Consider the following 12,264-nt stretch of genomic DNA (forward strand, 5'->3'; position numbering starts at 1 on the left):
TTAGTTTTTACCTTATTCTATACTACGCAATGAAAGAATCACACTATTTGACTAAATCAGGTCCCTGGCAACAACGTCAAAAACTTGATACGTGTCGTGACTGTATATAAAATATAGTCTATCGGGCACTTGACTGCAAGTGCACAGTCCAGTCGTTTCAGTTTTAAAAGATATCGAACCCACAGGGACCGATGGTCAAACTAATGTTATCGATGTTACTATGTTTAGCTAAGGAGATGAGTTTTAGAGGTTTGGTTGAACAAAAATTAAATCTAAAGGAAATTAAGTTTTTAAGAGAATATTAATAGAGGGATATCAGTATGCAACGCATTAATCGTCAGGGGTTCGATAAGTCACCGGTGTATATTTTAATTACCAAATATCTTTTAGTAGAAAATACTCATTTAAAAGGCTTTATCTCACACTCTCGTGATTGTTGACTCGGACTATACTTTTAAGTTAGAATGTACGCTCTCGCTGTCCCATTTGAAGTTAAAAATACTTTTTGAAAATAAATAAGTTCTAATTGCTTTTAAAGTGCTCTCACTGTTTTTAAAATTAATGTCTAGTTTTTACTATCCAGTTCGACCCTCACGCTCTCGCGATTGTCGGTTCTAACCTTAGTTAATTTCCCACTCTCATGGCAAAACCGTATTAAATAGCTTCTCACTCTCGTGACAAATTTAATTAAATTTAAATTAAAAACCACAGCCAAAAATATTATTTGAGAAAAGAAGTTTACACCAATTATTATAAAATCCCGTTTAATTAAATTGTTTACATACCGATACCGGTAGTTTAGCCAGACATGTTAGTTAATGCAAACACAGACGAATATAAACAATATAACGATAAGGCAAACATGATTATTTAATAATAAATCAATAATAATAATAATTGAATAAAAACCTGGAACTTTGATTAATCGAATATGCCGAATCTTGAAGTACTTGAGCAGTCCTCCACAGGTCAGTAGGATTCTGCTTCTTCGAAACAATTGCTTAAACTAAATTAAATAGATTGCAGTAGTTCCCTAGTGTAGGAAACTACTACTTTTGGCTAAATGAAAAACAGAAAGGGAAGGGAAAAATCAAAGCTCTGAACGGAACGGTAAACAAATTGCGGTAAAAGAAAACAATGTTATTGAAGAAAAAAAATAGAAAACAAAATTGTAGTGGAAAATAAATGCAGAGAAAATAGCTTGAGAGTTTGCTTCAGGGAGGCTCCAAAACAAACATGCCCGTAGGTTTCCAACTTCCATCCTTTTATAGTATCCATTTGGTCTTCATAGTTGAGAGAAATAAGGGTGACTTGGTTGAGTGGGAGATTCACGGGAAAGTGGGTTGAAGAGCGAAAACTAGGGCGTGTGGATCACTTCTGTTGAAACATTCATTGCACTGCTTTTGGATTTATGACGGTCGTGGTGGGCCTGTGGCGCTCGTCGCACCCAGGGCGTGACGGTCGTCACCTGCACAAGATTTAATATTTCTGGTTTTTCTGTTGTTTCTCTTCTGTTTCTTCTTCTTTTCCTTCCTTTTCTACACTTTGCTCATTTAAGCATGTGAATTGAAATACCTGTAAAAATAACTCGAACACTTGCGGAATAATCGGAATATAAATGAAAATGGTACGATCTTTGAATGTAAATCAAGGTAAATATACGATGTAGTTTTGCGTTATCAATACCTAAGCAAGTTCAAGTATAATTCAAACATAGAAATTGATCAAACTTAGATCAAACCATAAAATGAACATCAAGAATTACATATATCAAGTCTATACATACATAGTTAATCAATATAGGTCGAATAGATAGGAACAATATTACCTCCAATGAAGATAGACGACGAGTGCCCTCACATAGCCCCACTTATAAATCAAGGAATAGACAGGCATAAGTATAGAGCAGGCATCATATATATATTTAAACATGATCCGAGATATCGAGAACACCAAGTTCCCTACGGATGTGGAAGAAAGGCTTTGTCGCAAGTGGTTTTGTGAAAATATCGGCAAGTTGATGTTTGCTATCACCTTGCTCGAAGACAACATCACCTTTCTCAACATGATCCCTAAGGAAGTGATGCCGAATTTTAATATGTTTAGTGCGCGAATGCAGTATAGGATTTTTGGTTAAATTGATGGCGCTTGTGTTGTCACAAAAAATGGGAATATGTTCAAGTTGAACATTGAAGTCGAGTAATTGTTGTTTGAGCCACAAAATTTGAGCGCAACAATTTCCCGCAGCAACGTATTCTGCCTCGGTTGTTGACAAAGCAACTGAAACTTGCTTTTTGTTGTGCCAACTCACTAAGGAATTTGAATAAAAATGACAAGTGCCACTAGTTCTTTTCCTATCCGTTTTGCAACCGGCAAAGTCAGAATCGGAGTAGCCAACCAAAGAGTTATCACTTCCCTTACAAAACCAAAGCCCATACTTTGAAGTACTGCATAGCTATCTAAGTATGCGCTTGACTGCCTTTAAATGTGACTCTTTGGGACATGATTGATACCTAACACACATACATATACTAAACATAATGTCTGGTCGAGATGCGGTAAGATAGAGGAGAGATTCGATCATACCTCTATACCTTTTTATATCTATGACCTTACCATTTTCATCCCGATCCATATTAACCGCAGTAGGCATTGGAGTGTCAATTACTTTGGATTTTGCCATATCGAAGCGCTTAAGTAGCTCATTATAATACTTCATTTGGCTCACAAAAGTTCCTTCTTCAAGTTGCTTAATTTGAAGTCCGAGGAAGTAATTTAGCTCCCCCATAATGCTCATTTTAAATTCGCCCTGCATTAACTTAGAGAATTATTTGACCAAATTTATGTTAGTAGATCCAAAAATAATGTCATCTACATAGACTTGAACTAAAATTGAGTGTTTTCCTTGACACCTAATAAAAAGGGTTGTATCAACCTTCCCTCTTGAGAATCCTTGCTCTAGTAGAAATTTGCTAAGACGCTCATACTATACCCTAGGGGCTTGTTTGAGACCGTACAAAGCACGCTTAAGCTTATAAACATAGTTAGGATGCTCATAGTTTTCAAAGTCGGGAGGTTGAGATACATAGACCTCTTCATTAATGTACTAGTTTAGGAAAGTGCTCTTAACATCCATTTGAAATAATTTGAAATCTTGAGAACAAGCATAGGCAAGCAAAAGGCGTATAGCCTCGAGTAGGACAACCAGAGCATAAGTTTCCTAATAGTCGATGCCTTCCTCTTGGTTATACCCTTGAGCAACAAGGTGAGCCTTGTTGCAAGTTATAACTCTGTTTTCTTCTAACTTGTTCCTAAATACCCATTTAGTACCGATTACTAGATGGTCTCGCGGAGGGGGAACAAGATCCCACACCTCATTTCTTTTGAACTGATTAAGGTCCTCTTGCATTGCTAAAAACCAATGTTCATCAAGTAATGCGTCTTTGGAGTCTTTAGGCTCAATTTGAGAGACGAAAACGAAATGATAACAAAAGTTACTTATCTTTGACCGTGTGGTAACTCCCTTTGAGATATCTCCAAGAATATTATCGATGAGATGATCCTTAGAAGATTTCCATTCCAAAGGAAGATCATTGTTATTAATCGAATGATCCTCCTCTTTATTTTCGGATATTTGATCCGGCTCCTCCTCAGCTTTTCCCGGATGGGGTTCAACACGCTTTTCTTCTTGATCTTTTATTATGTCTTCCGAAGAAATACATGCGCCATCAACAATAATACCTTCTCCAATAGTTTTCGGATAAGATTTATCAAAGGAAACATGCACGGATTCTTCAACAATAAGTAACCTTTTGTTGTATACTTTATATGCTTTACTAGATTGAGAGTATCCGAGAAAGATACCTTCATCAGCTTTTGAGTCAAATTTACCAAGGTTTTCTTTACCATTATTTAATAAAAAGCATTTACATATGAAGACATGAAGATGTGAAACATTAGGCTTCCTTCCCTTTAGAAGTTCATAAGGGGTTTTGTTTAGAATAAGACAAATGAGTATCCTATTGAAAACATAACAAGCCGTATTTATGGCATCGACCCAAAAATATTTAGGAAGGCAATTTTCATTGATCATAGTCCTTCCAAGCTCTTCTAAAATTCGATTTTTACGTTCCACTACTCCATTTTGTTGTGGAGTTCTTGGAGCAGAAAAATTATGATCAATGTTGTTTATTTCACAAAATTCTTCAAAGAGGTGGTTTACAAATTCGCCTTCGTGATCACTTCGAATAGTAACTATGCTAGTGTTCAATTTGTTTTGAGAAAGCTTGGCAAACTTTTCAAAAGAAGAAAAGTGTCACTTTTACTTGCTAAGAAGATGGTCCAACAAAATCTAGAATAGTCATCTACTATAACAAAACCATAGTAGTTTCCACCTAGACTTTTAATTCTAGATGGCCCAAAAAGGTCCATATGGATAAGTTCAAGGGGTCTCGTTGTGGAAACAATATTTTTATATTTAAAAGAGATCCTTGTTTTCTTTCCCATTTGGCATGCATCACATAAGTGTTATTTTGAAAATTTGATTTTGGGAAGACCAACTACTAGATCTTTTTCTATAACTTTATTTAGCAAGTCAAAGTTGACATGCGTTAATCGCCTATGCCAAAGCCAAGAGTCTTCACTCATGAAGACGAGACATTTATCGCTAGTCAAAGATACTTCACTCAAGTCAAGCATGTATACATTGTTTTCCCTCTAGCCTTAAGCATATCCTTCTTTTTATCATTATGTTCAATCATGCAAAAATCTTTTGAAAACGATACTTTATATCCTTTGTCACATAATTGGCTAATACTAATGAGATTGTGCTTAAGGCCTTTAACTAAAAGGACGTCTGAGATAGTAGTAGAGGAGAGATTACCTACACTACCTTTTCCGAGTACATATCCCTTGGTATTATCACCGTAGGTTACAAACCCTTTCTTCTTAGCCACAAAGTTAAAGAACAAGGAAATGTCATTGTCATGTGTCTTGAGCATCCACTATCGAGAACCCATGTTCTCTCTGTATCCTCAAGACATTCCACCTACAAATTTAAACAAGGGAAGGAGGTACCAAATTTTCATTGGGTCCTAGTGTGTGAGTGAAACTTTGGTTGCATTTTAGCAACCATTGAAAAATGCCTTTAGGAACCAAGAATCTCCTAAATCGGCATTTAGCAATAGTATGTCCCCTTTTGCAACAATATAGACAATTTAAGTTTGGATGAGAGTTGCTTTTGCTAACTTGATCCTTTACCACATAAGTTTACTTTTGATAAGGATTATTCATGTACTTCTAAAATATGATTGATCAATAGCAAAGGTAACTTTAGGTTGTAAAGCCTTGTCTAATTTAGCTTGAAGAGTTCTAACTTCTCTTTGCCAAATGTGACAAGTTTCACATCCATACCATCTAAACCAAAATCCCTTATCATCTTCAGTTTTGCCTTTAGTAAACTCTATCATAGATTTCTTAAGAGTTTCTAATTCCTTTTCGGAATCAAAAATCTTCTTTTCTAGATAACATAAAATTTTCTTATTTGAGGCTAGGCGTTTGAAAGCTTCCTTGGCCTCATTGTGTATAGTACTAAAGGCATTTTGCAAATCACAATAAGACATTTATCAACATGATCATATTTGACTTACATTCTTTTTCTTCTTTTGATGAGCTATAAGACAAATATTGGCATTTTCTTCTTCATCACTTGAGTTATCATCGCTTGAGGACTCACTATCGCTCTCCCATGCAATGTATGCTCTTCTAGCTTTGCTAGATTTGTTGTGAAGTTTGTCTCTTCCTTTGTCTTTCTTCAACAGGGGACAGTCCGACTTATAGTGACTGGCCTTTCCACAATTGAAGCATGATCCTTTTGACTTAGTTGTCTTACCTTCCTCTCGATTTAGGAATTTTGATTGTCTTCTATAGTTGACAAGATTCTTATCTGAATATTGAACTTCATTCTTTCTAAGGTATCAGTTATACCTCCTTACGAACATCCCCATGTCTTCATTTGAATCTTTATCATCATCACTTAATTCACTCTCACATGCATCATTGGTGGATGACTTATATCTTGAAGCCTTTAAAGCGATAGACTTCCTTTTGGTGTCCTTAGTTTTCTCCTTCTTTTCCTTCTTTTGACTCTTCTCATGTTTTTCAAGGTTCATGAGCTCTTGCTCATGCTCTTGAAGCTTACAAACAATGTTGTCATGTCCAATGTTCTTAGGTCATTGGCTTCCTTAATCGCGGTGACCTTTAGTAGACAATCCCTGTTAAGACATCTTAAGATTTTGTTAGTAGCAACATCATTAGGGGTAGTTCTATCAAGAGCATTTAACCGATTGATTAGATAAGAAAATCGCTTTTGCATATCGGTAATGGTTTCACCATCCTCCATATGAAAAAGGTCAAATTCTTGAGTTAAAATGTTGATTCTAGCTAGTTTGACATCATTGGTTCCCTCATAGGTAATTTGCAATGAGTGCCACATAGCTTTAGCACTAGTACAATGGAAACCTTATAATACTCATTAACACATAAGGCGACGATGAGTATGTTTTTGGATTTCCAATCATAGCTATACTTTTTCTCACCTTCTTCATTCCATTGTTCTTCAGGTTTAGGTATAACAACCCCATCCACATTGGTTATGGTTATTTCCATAGGACCATCTTGGATGGCTTTCCATACCTTCCTATCAATATAGTTAATATGGATACACATACAATCTTTCCAATAATTGTAGTTTTCACCGATAAAAATAGGCGCCCTATTGTACGCCCCTTTAGGATCGTTACTCATTTTCTAAAAATTTATATGCGAAACACTAGATGAACCGGTGCTCGTGATACCACTTGTTAGACGATAGTACCGATCTAGAAGGGGGTTGAATAGACCAGTATTTGAAATTGAGCGCTTTTTAAAAATGTTTTCAACGATTGCGAAATCTCCCTAGATTACAAGCGTCTAAACGACCCATTAATGGAAAGATCAGATATGCGTGAAACCGAATGGAATAACTACGATAGGGATAATCAACCATTATCTAAATCAATCGGTTAACTACCACAATCCTTGATATCGTTACCTCTAATAATACGTTAACACAATAAGAGAGAAAGTAAAATATTAATAGATTTGTGTGAGATTAATTTTATCGAACACTTGGTGAGCACTCCTCACCAAGTCTCAAGTTCAGTCAAATTGAATATGAAAAATTTTACTCAGTTGTGTCGCATACGCGAAAAACAACCGGCGGGAAAAGACACAGAGCCGCCACTGTGCGTTATTTATCCCAAAGGAGGGAAAGGAAACGCTCGAAGTAAACCAGGAAAGGAAATGGTCTTACGACCAGAGATTGCTAGGATCGGGAGTCGGTTACGCAAGGGGAAGGTATTAGCACCCCTCACGTCCGTCGTACTCGACGGGATCCACGCTCAGAACGAATAGAATAAGGTTGCTGAAAAACTGCTCAAAAACTGCACAAAATTGGAATAGAACACAGATGAAAGACGGAAGAAAGCGGACTCGGCAGGATGTCGCGTCCTGGGCCTACGTAGTTTGTCAGACGCAAACATCAGAGTCGACGTAGTTCGGGGATAGGGGAAACATGCTCGCTAGGACATCGCATCCTATGCATACGTATCTTCTCTAACCAGAGTAAGAATCAGAGCACTCGTAGCTCAGCTAACGCACGCCGAAACAAAACACTAAACCAAAGACGCTGAGACGTCGAAAGAAACCACACAAACGCAAATAGGAAACGGAATGCCAATCGTTGGTCTTACATCCAACTCCACAAAAGAAACAGGAAACAGATAGCCAATCAATGGTCTTACATCTGACTCCGAACAAACAACAAACAAACGGGAAACCGAATGCCAATCGCTGGACTTACATCAGACTCCAAACAAACACGCAAATAGGATACGGAATGCCAATCGCTGGTCTTACATCCATCTCCTAACACACACAACACAAAAGGGTTGAAAAAGAAAAAGGGCGCCCGGAGAGATCAGCTCAATCTCCTGCCTACGTACCTCATCTGGTATGAGGATCAGGGCGACGTAGTTCCCTTAAACAGGGAAAAACTATATCCTAACCAGAGACTAGGGAGATAACAACTAAAAGGGAGACTACGACTCGAGCCTAGAAGTTGTCATGCAAACGATCCCTATGTTGAGGTCTCTAATCAGTAACTTGCACAGGAAGCAAGCTAGCCTAAACAGCAAATAAGCAATCACAGGTGAACAAGTATCACACGCTATATGCAAACAAATGGCTCATACAAGGCTGGGCTTTAGTCGAGGGGTCATATCAACCTCGACAGACAAGCCAACACTGGAAGGGGTGTCTGAGGCTCTTAACCACTAACATTGACCGTCAGGGTGAGCAGATGAAATGGGAGATGAGGGTTAGACCTCATAGCTCTTAACCCGGCCCGGGTGAGCTTTAATCAAAGAAGGTGTGGGGGTCCAGAATGAGGGACCCTATTCCACATGACTGACACAACAAGATTTTGGGTGTTTATTCAAAATGCATCAGCACGTAGTGCGAGCAAGATGAAAGACTCAACTGAATAGCAGGGGATGGATTGCACATCCCTTCTATCTTCCAATGCCTCTTCACTTAGGAGGTCTTTGAAGTACATGGCACAAACATAAACAGTCACAAACATTGCCTCTTAAGGAGGGCTTCAGACAGGTGCCTGCCAACAGAAATGACAGGTCTTCCAGACTACATGGAGTTAGAGGATGATTACCTAGGTGGTATACCAACCACAAGCAAAGCAGAGCAACTCAAGCAATGAGTTAAAGCGTCTAAAGTACCTGTAAGAAAGTCACACAAGTCAATATTCACATTCAGACAAACCAAACAGAAAACAGACAAAACCAACAGTGGTTTCCAATATGTACACAAAACAAGGTGCAAAGTGCAAGGCATGAGATGCAAGCAACCAACTCAAATGAGTTAATCACCAAGGCACCTACAACACAAAAGGTTAGTGTACAAAATAGTTTGCATCTCAAGTCATGAGATCAACATCAATCATTAGGGCTACGAGCTCGAACCTGAAATGCAAAACTCAAAAGATGAGTACTAACCACTAGCACAAAGGCTAGGGTCAAAGGCAAAGCAAAAAGTTAAAACAGCAGCCAATATTCAACATGAACCACATTTATTCAATCATGAACATGTCCTAAAAAGGACCAAATCCAAATCATCAAGCAAAATCATTACATGAGCAAGATATGGCAAAGGCAATTTCAAAGCACACAATTGGTCATCAATAATGAAAATTCCATATTAAAACAGAAATGAATCAAACAATCATGGAAATTTTTATGTGCATACAACATGTCAAATACAATCCTCATGCCAAAAATTAGAATCAACAGAGCTCAATTGACCTAGAAATGAAAATGCACAAGTATGACATCAAATTGTGTGACACACGTTGTCACACCCTAAGTTCATGTGCCTAAAACAGAGATGGAAAATGATAAAAATACATAACCAAGCCTCAAACATCAAGCAACATGTTGGGAACCAGCATATAAAATTTCATGGCAATTGGATCATTATTGAGCATTTCACAATAGAATGAATGAAGCAATGTCACATTTGCATTCATGTCCAAAGAATCAATCACAATTCAAAATCCAAAAATGGTAAAATCATGAAAATCACAACCAAAAAATAATAGGCAAACACATGATCATGTAGCAAAATATTTGGAATTATTTGGATTAATTTCCAATTTGATATGATTTTTTGAAGTTGGAAGAAAATATGAAATAAAATGGATCAAAGCATATGATGAAATGGAGGGAAAGGTAAATGGTGGATTTAATTTGAAAAAGTGTTGGCTGCAGGGATCGAACTCGGTGCAAGTAAAAATATGCTGAAAATAAAATAAAATCCCAAATGCATGAAGCCAGAATCGAAGCGTGTATGCCTCAAAACGCTGCAGTTTTATTTAAATGACATGGCGACACAGTCACCGAGTCAATGAAACGCGTGGAATTGGTCAAGCAATCTAGTCCAATGGATACGCAAATGGGAGCTTGCATGGCAGTGACACAAGGCAAAAACCCTAGCCAACTCTGCATGTTGCAGACGGCGGCGCATATGGTGGTTTCCACCGTCTTCCTCATGAAGACGATGGCGCTACAGTAACTCATGGCAAAAAAAAAATCCAGATCCAGGCGAAACTTATACCGTTCGAAAGCTTATCACGTGAGGAACTCAAATCTATCATCAATTAATCCTAACAGTCCATGAATCATGAGAATCGAAGGAAAACATTTTATGCATTCAAACATTCAAATCCAGATATCTCAACCAATACTCAATCATTTTTAATTCTGAAAGCATCATGATTATCAGCATGAAAGGATCTACATAAACATGTGCATAGAATCAAGAAAGGTGATAATCGAATTGTAACCTCTTGAAGAGCAGAATGATGAAATCGTGGCTTTGAGCTCTTGCAAGTATCCAAATCCAGTCCTGAGATGATGACTTGAAGCTTTATGTATAAATTGAAGCTTGAGAGGGCTTGGATCTAGCTCAGCTTTCGATTTCCATTGTCATGTTCTTGAGCTTGCACACCTTGATTTCTGCTCGAATTCTTCAAATCAATGCTTGGATCTTCCTCAACAACACTCCACAAACCAGAATATGCAAGAAAATTACTATGCTATGTGAAGAATTTTCAGATTTGGATTGAGAGAGAAAAATGGAAGGAAAAAAGTTTGAGATCTAGAATGTTCAAAAACTGTGAAATTCTGTTATGATTAAGGCTTTATACTATGTGTTAATCATGCTGAAAATGTAATTAGCAATGGTTAATGAAAAATTAGTGAGAATGAGGTGCATGGCAAAATTAGCAAAAACACCCTTGCATGGTGAAAGCACACGTGAACAGTACCACATGAGGGCTCAAATTCACTTAAAATCATCTCATGCACATGTTGGAATTGGAATTTTCTTCATGTGATCAACCAATTTTAAATTTGGCATTTTCCCTCCAAAATGAACATGCATGGGCAAATGATTATATGATTAAATTTCCTGCAATGCAATGTTGGATTTGGAAAATATGAGTCATAAGGAGCATAATGCAAAAAGAGGCACTCAAATTGGAGCTTTGGATCAAAAGTTATGGCTCTTGGAAGTTTCAAGCACACTTGGCAATCATTTGGCCATAACTCCTCAACCATCCATCAGATGCTCATGATCTTGGACTTTTTGGAAATGGGAGAGAAAGATTTTCAACTTTCATGTTGACCAAAATTTCATTTGAAGCTTCTTTGATGTTGGAAAGTCCAGTTGAATATGGTCCAAAAACTTGCCATTTTTGGAAACTTGAAATTACAGGTCACTTTCCATTTTGGGAAATTTTTGATTTGGCTTCAAAATCTTCAAGGTAGATGTTTGACATGATGAATAAACCTCTTTTGGACATGAATGAAGTGTCTCAAACCATTTCTCCACCTCATAGCCCTCAGTTGACTTTCAGTTGACTTTTATGGGCCTCAGATGACTTGGCAATGCACTGATGGCTTTTGAGCCTTCAACACTTGGTACAATAGCTTCAAAATGAACCTTGATTCATATAAGCTCTCTAGAATTCTCATGTGGCTTTCATCTTAATGAGAATACTTGTCCTTTTGCACTGATGAATCCTCTCGATGCCAATGTGAAATGCAATGATGCAATGTTAATGTAGTGTTAATGACCTAAAAAAATGAAATGAATGCATGACTGGGGGGTGCAAATTTGAGGTGCTACAAGTTGCAATCAAAGTGATTACACCAATCTATCGAACAGCTACTATGCACAACAATCAAGCGAGATTGATTTTACTATTAATTTCACACAAATGTAATTAATGCAGAATTTAAAGAGTTAAGAGAAAGAGAGAATAACATCAGATTTGTTTAAGCAGTTCCCCTACCGTCCTCGCTTAGGGTACGTCTGCCCTCAATTCTAAATCTAGAATTGATATATATTTATTATTAAGTTGCAAAGTTGATAAAGAGAAGAAATGATCACCACCAATCAACCCCAAGTGTTGTTGCAGATCTTATTCGCTTCTCTCCCCTTGAATCGAGTTGAACCAAGTCCTTAAAGCGCTTCGAGCAAACCTCCGATTACAGCTACCTTATTGCACGAACTCCACATTCTCCAAAACTTCAGCTCGGCTGATTTCAATCACAAGTTGCTTGAACCCTAAGCTTTCTTCATAATCCTCCG

This window comes from Lathyrus oleraceus, chromosome 1 (genome assembly GCF_024323335.1).
Source record: "Lathyrus oleraceus cultivar Zhongwan6 chromosome 1, CAAS_Psat_ZW6_1.0, whole genome shotgun sequence".
NCBI classification, from domain to species: domain Eukaryota; kingdom Viridiplantae; phylum Streptophyta; class Magnoliopsida; order Fabales; family Fabaceae; genus Lathyrus; species Lathyrus oleraceus.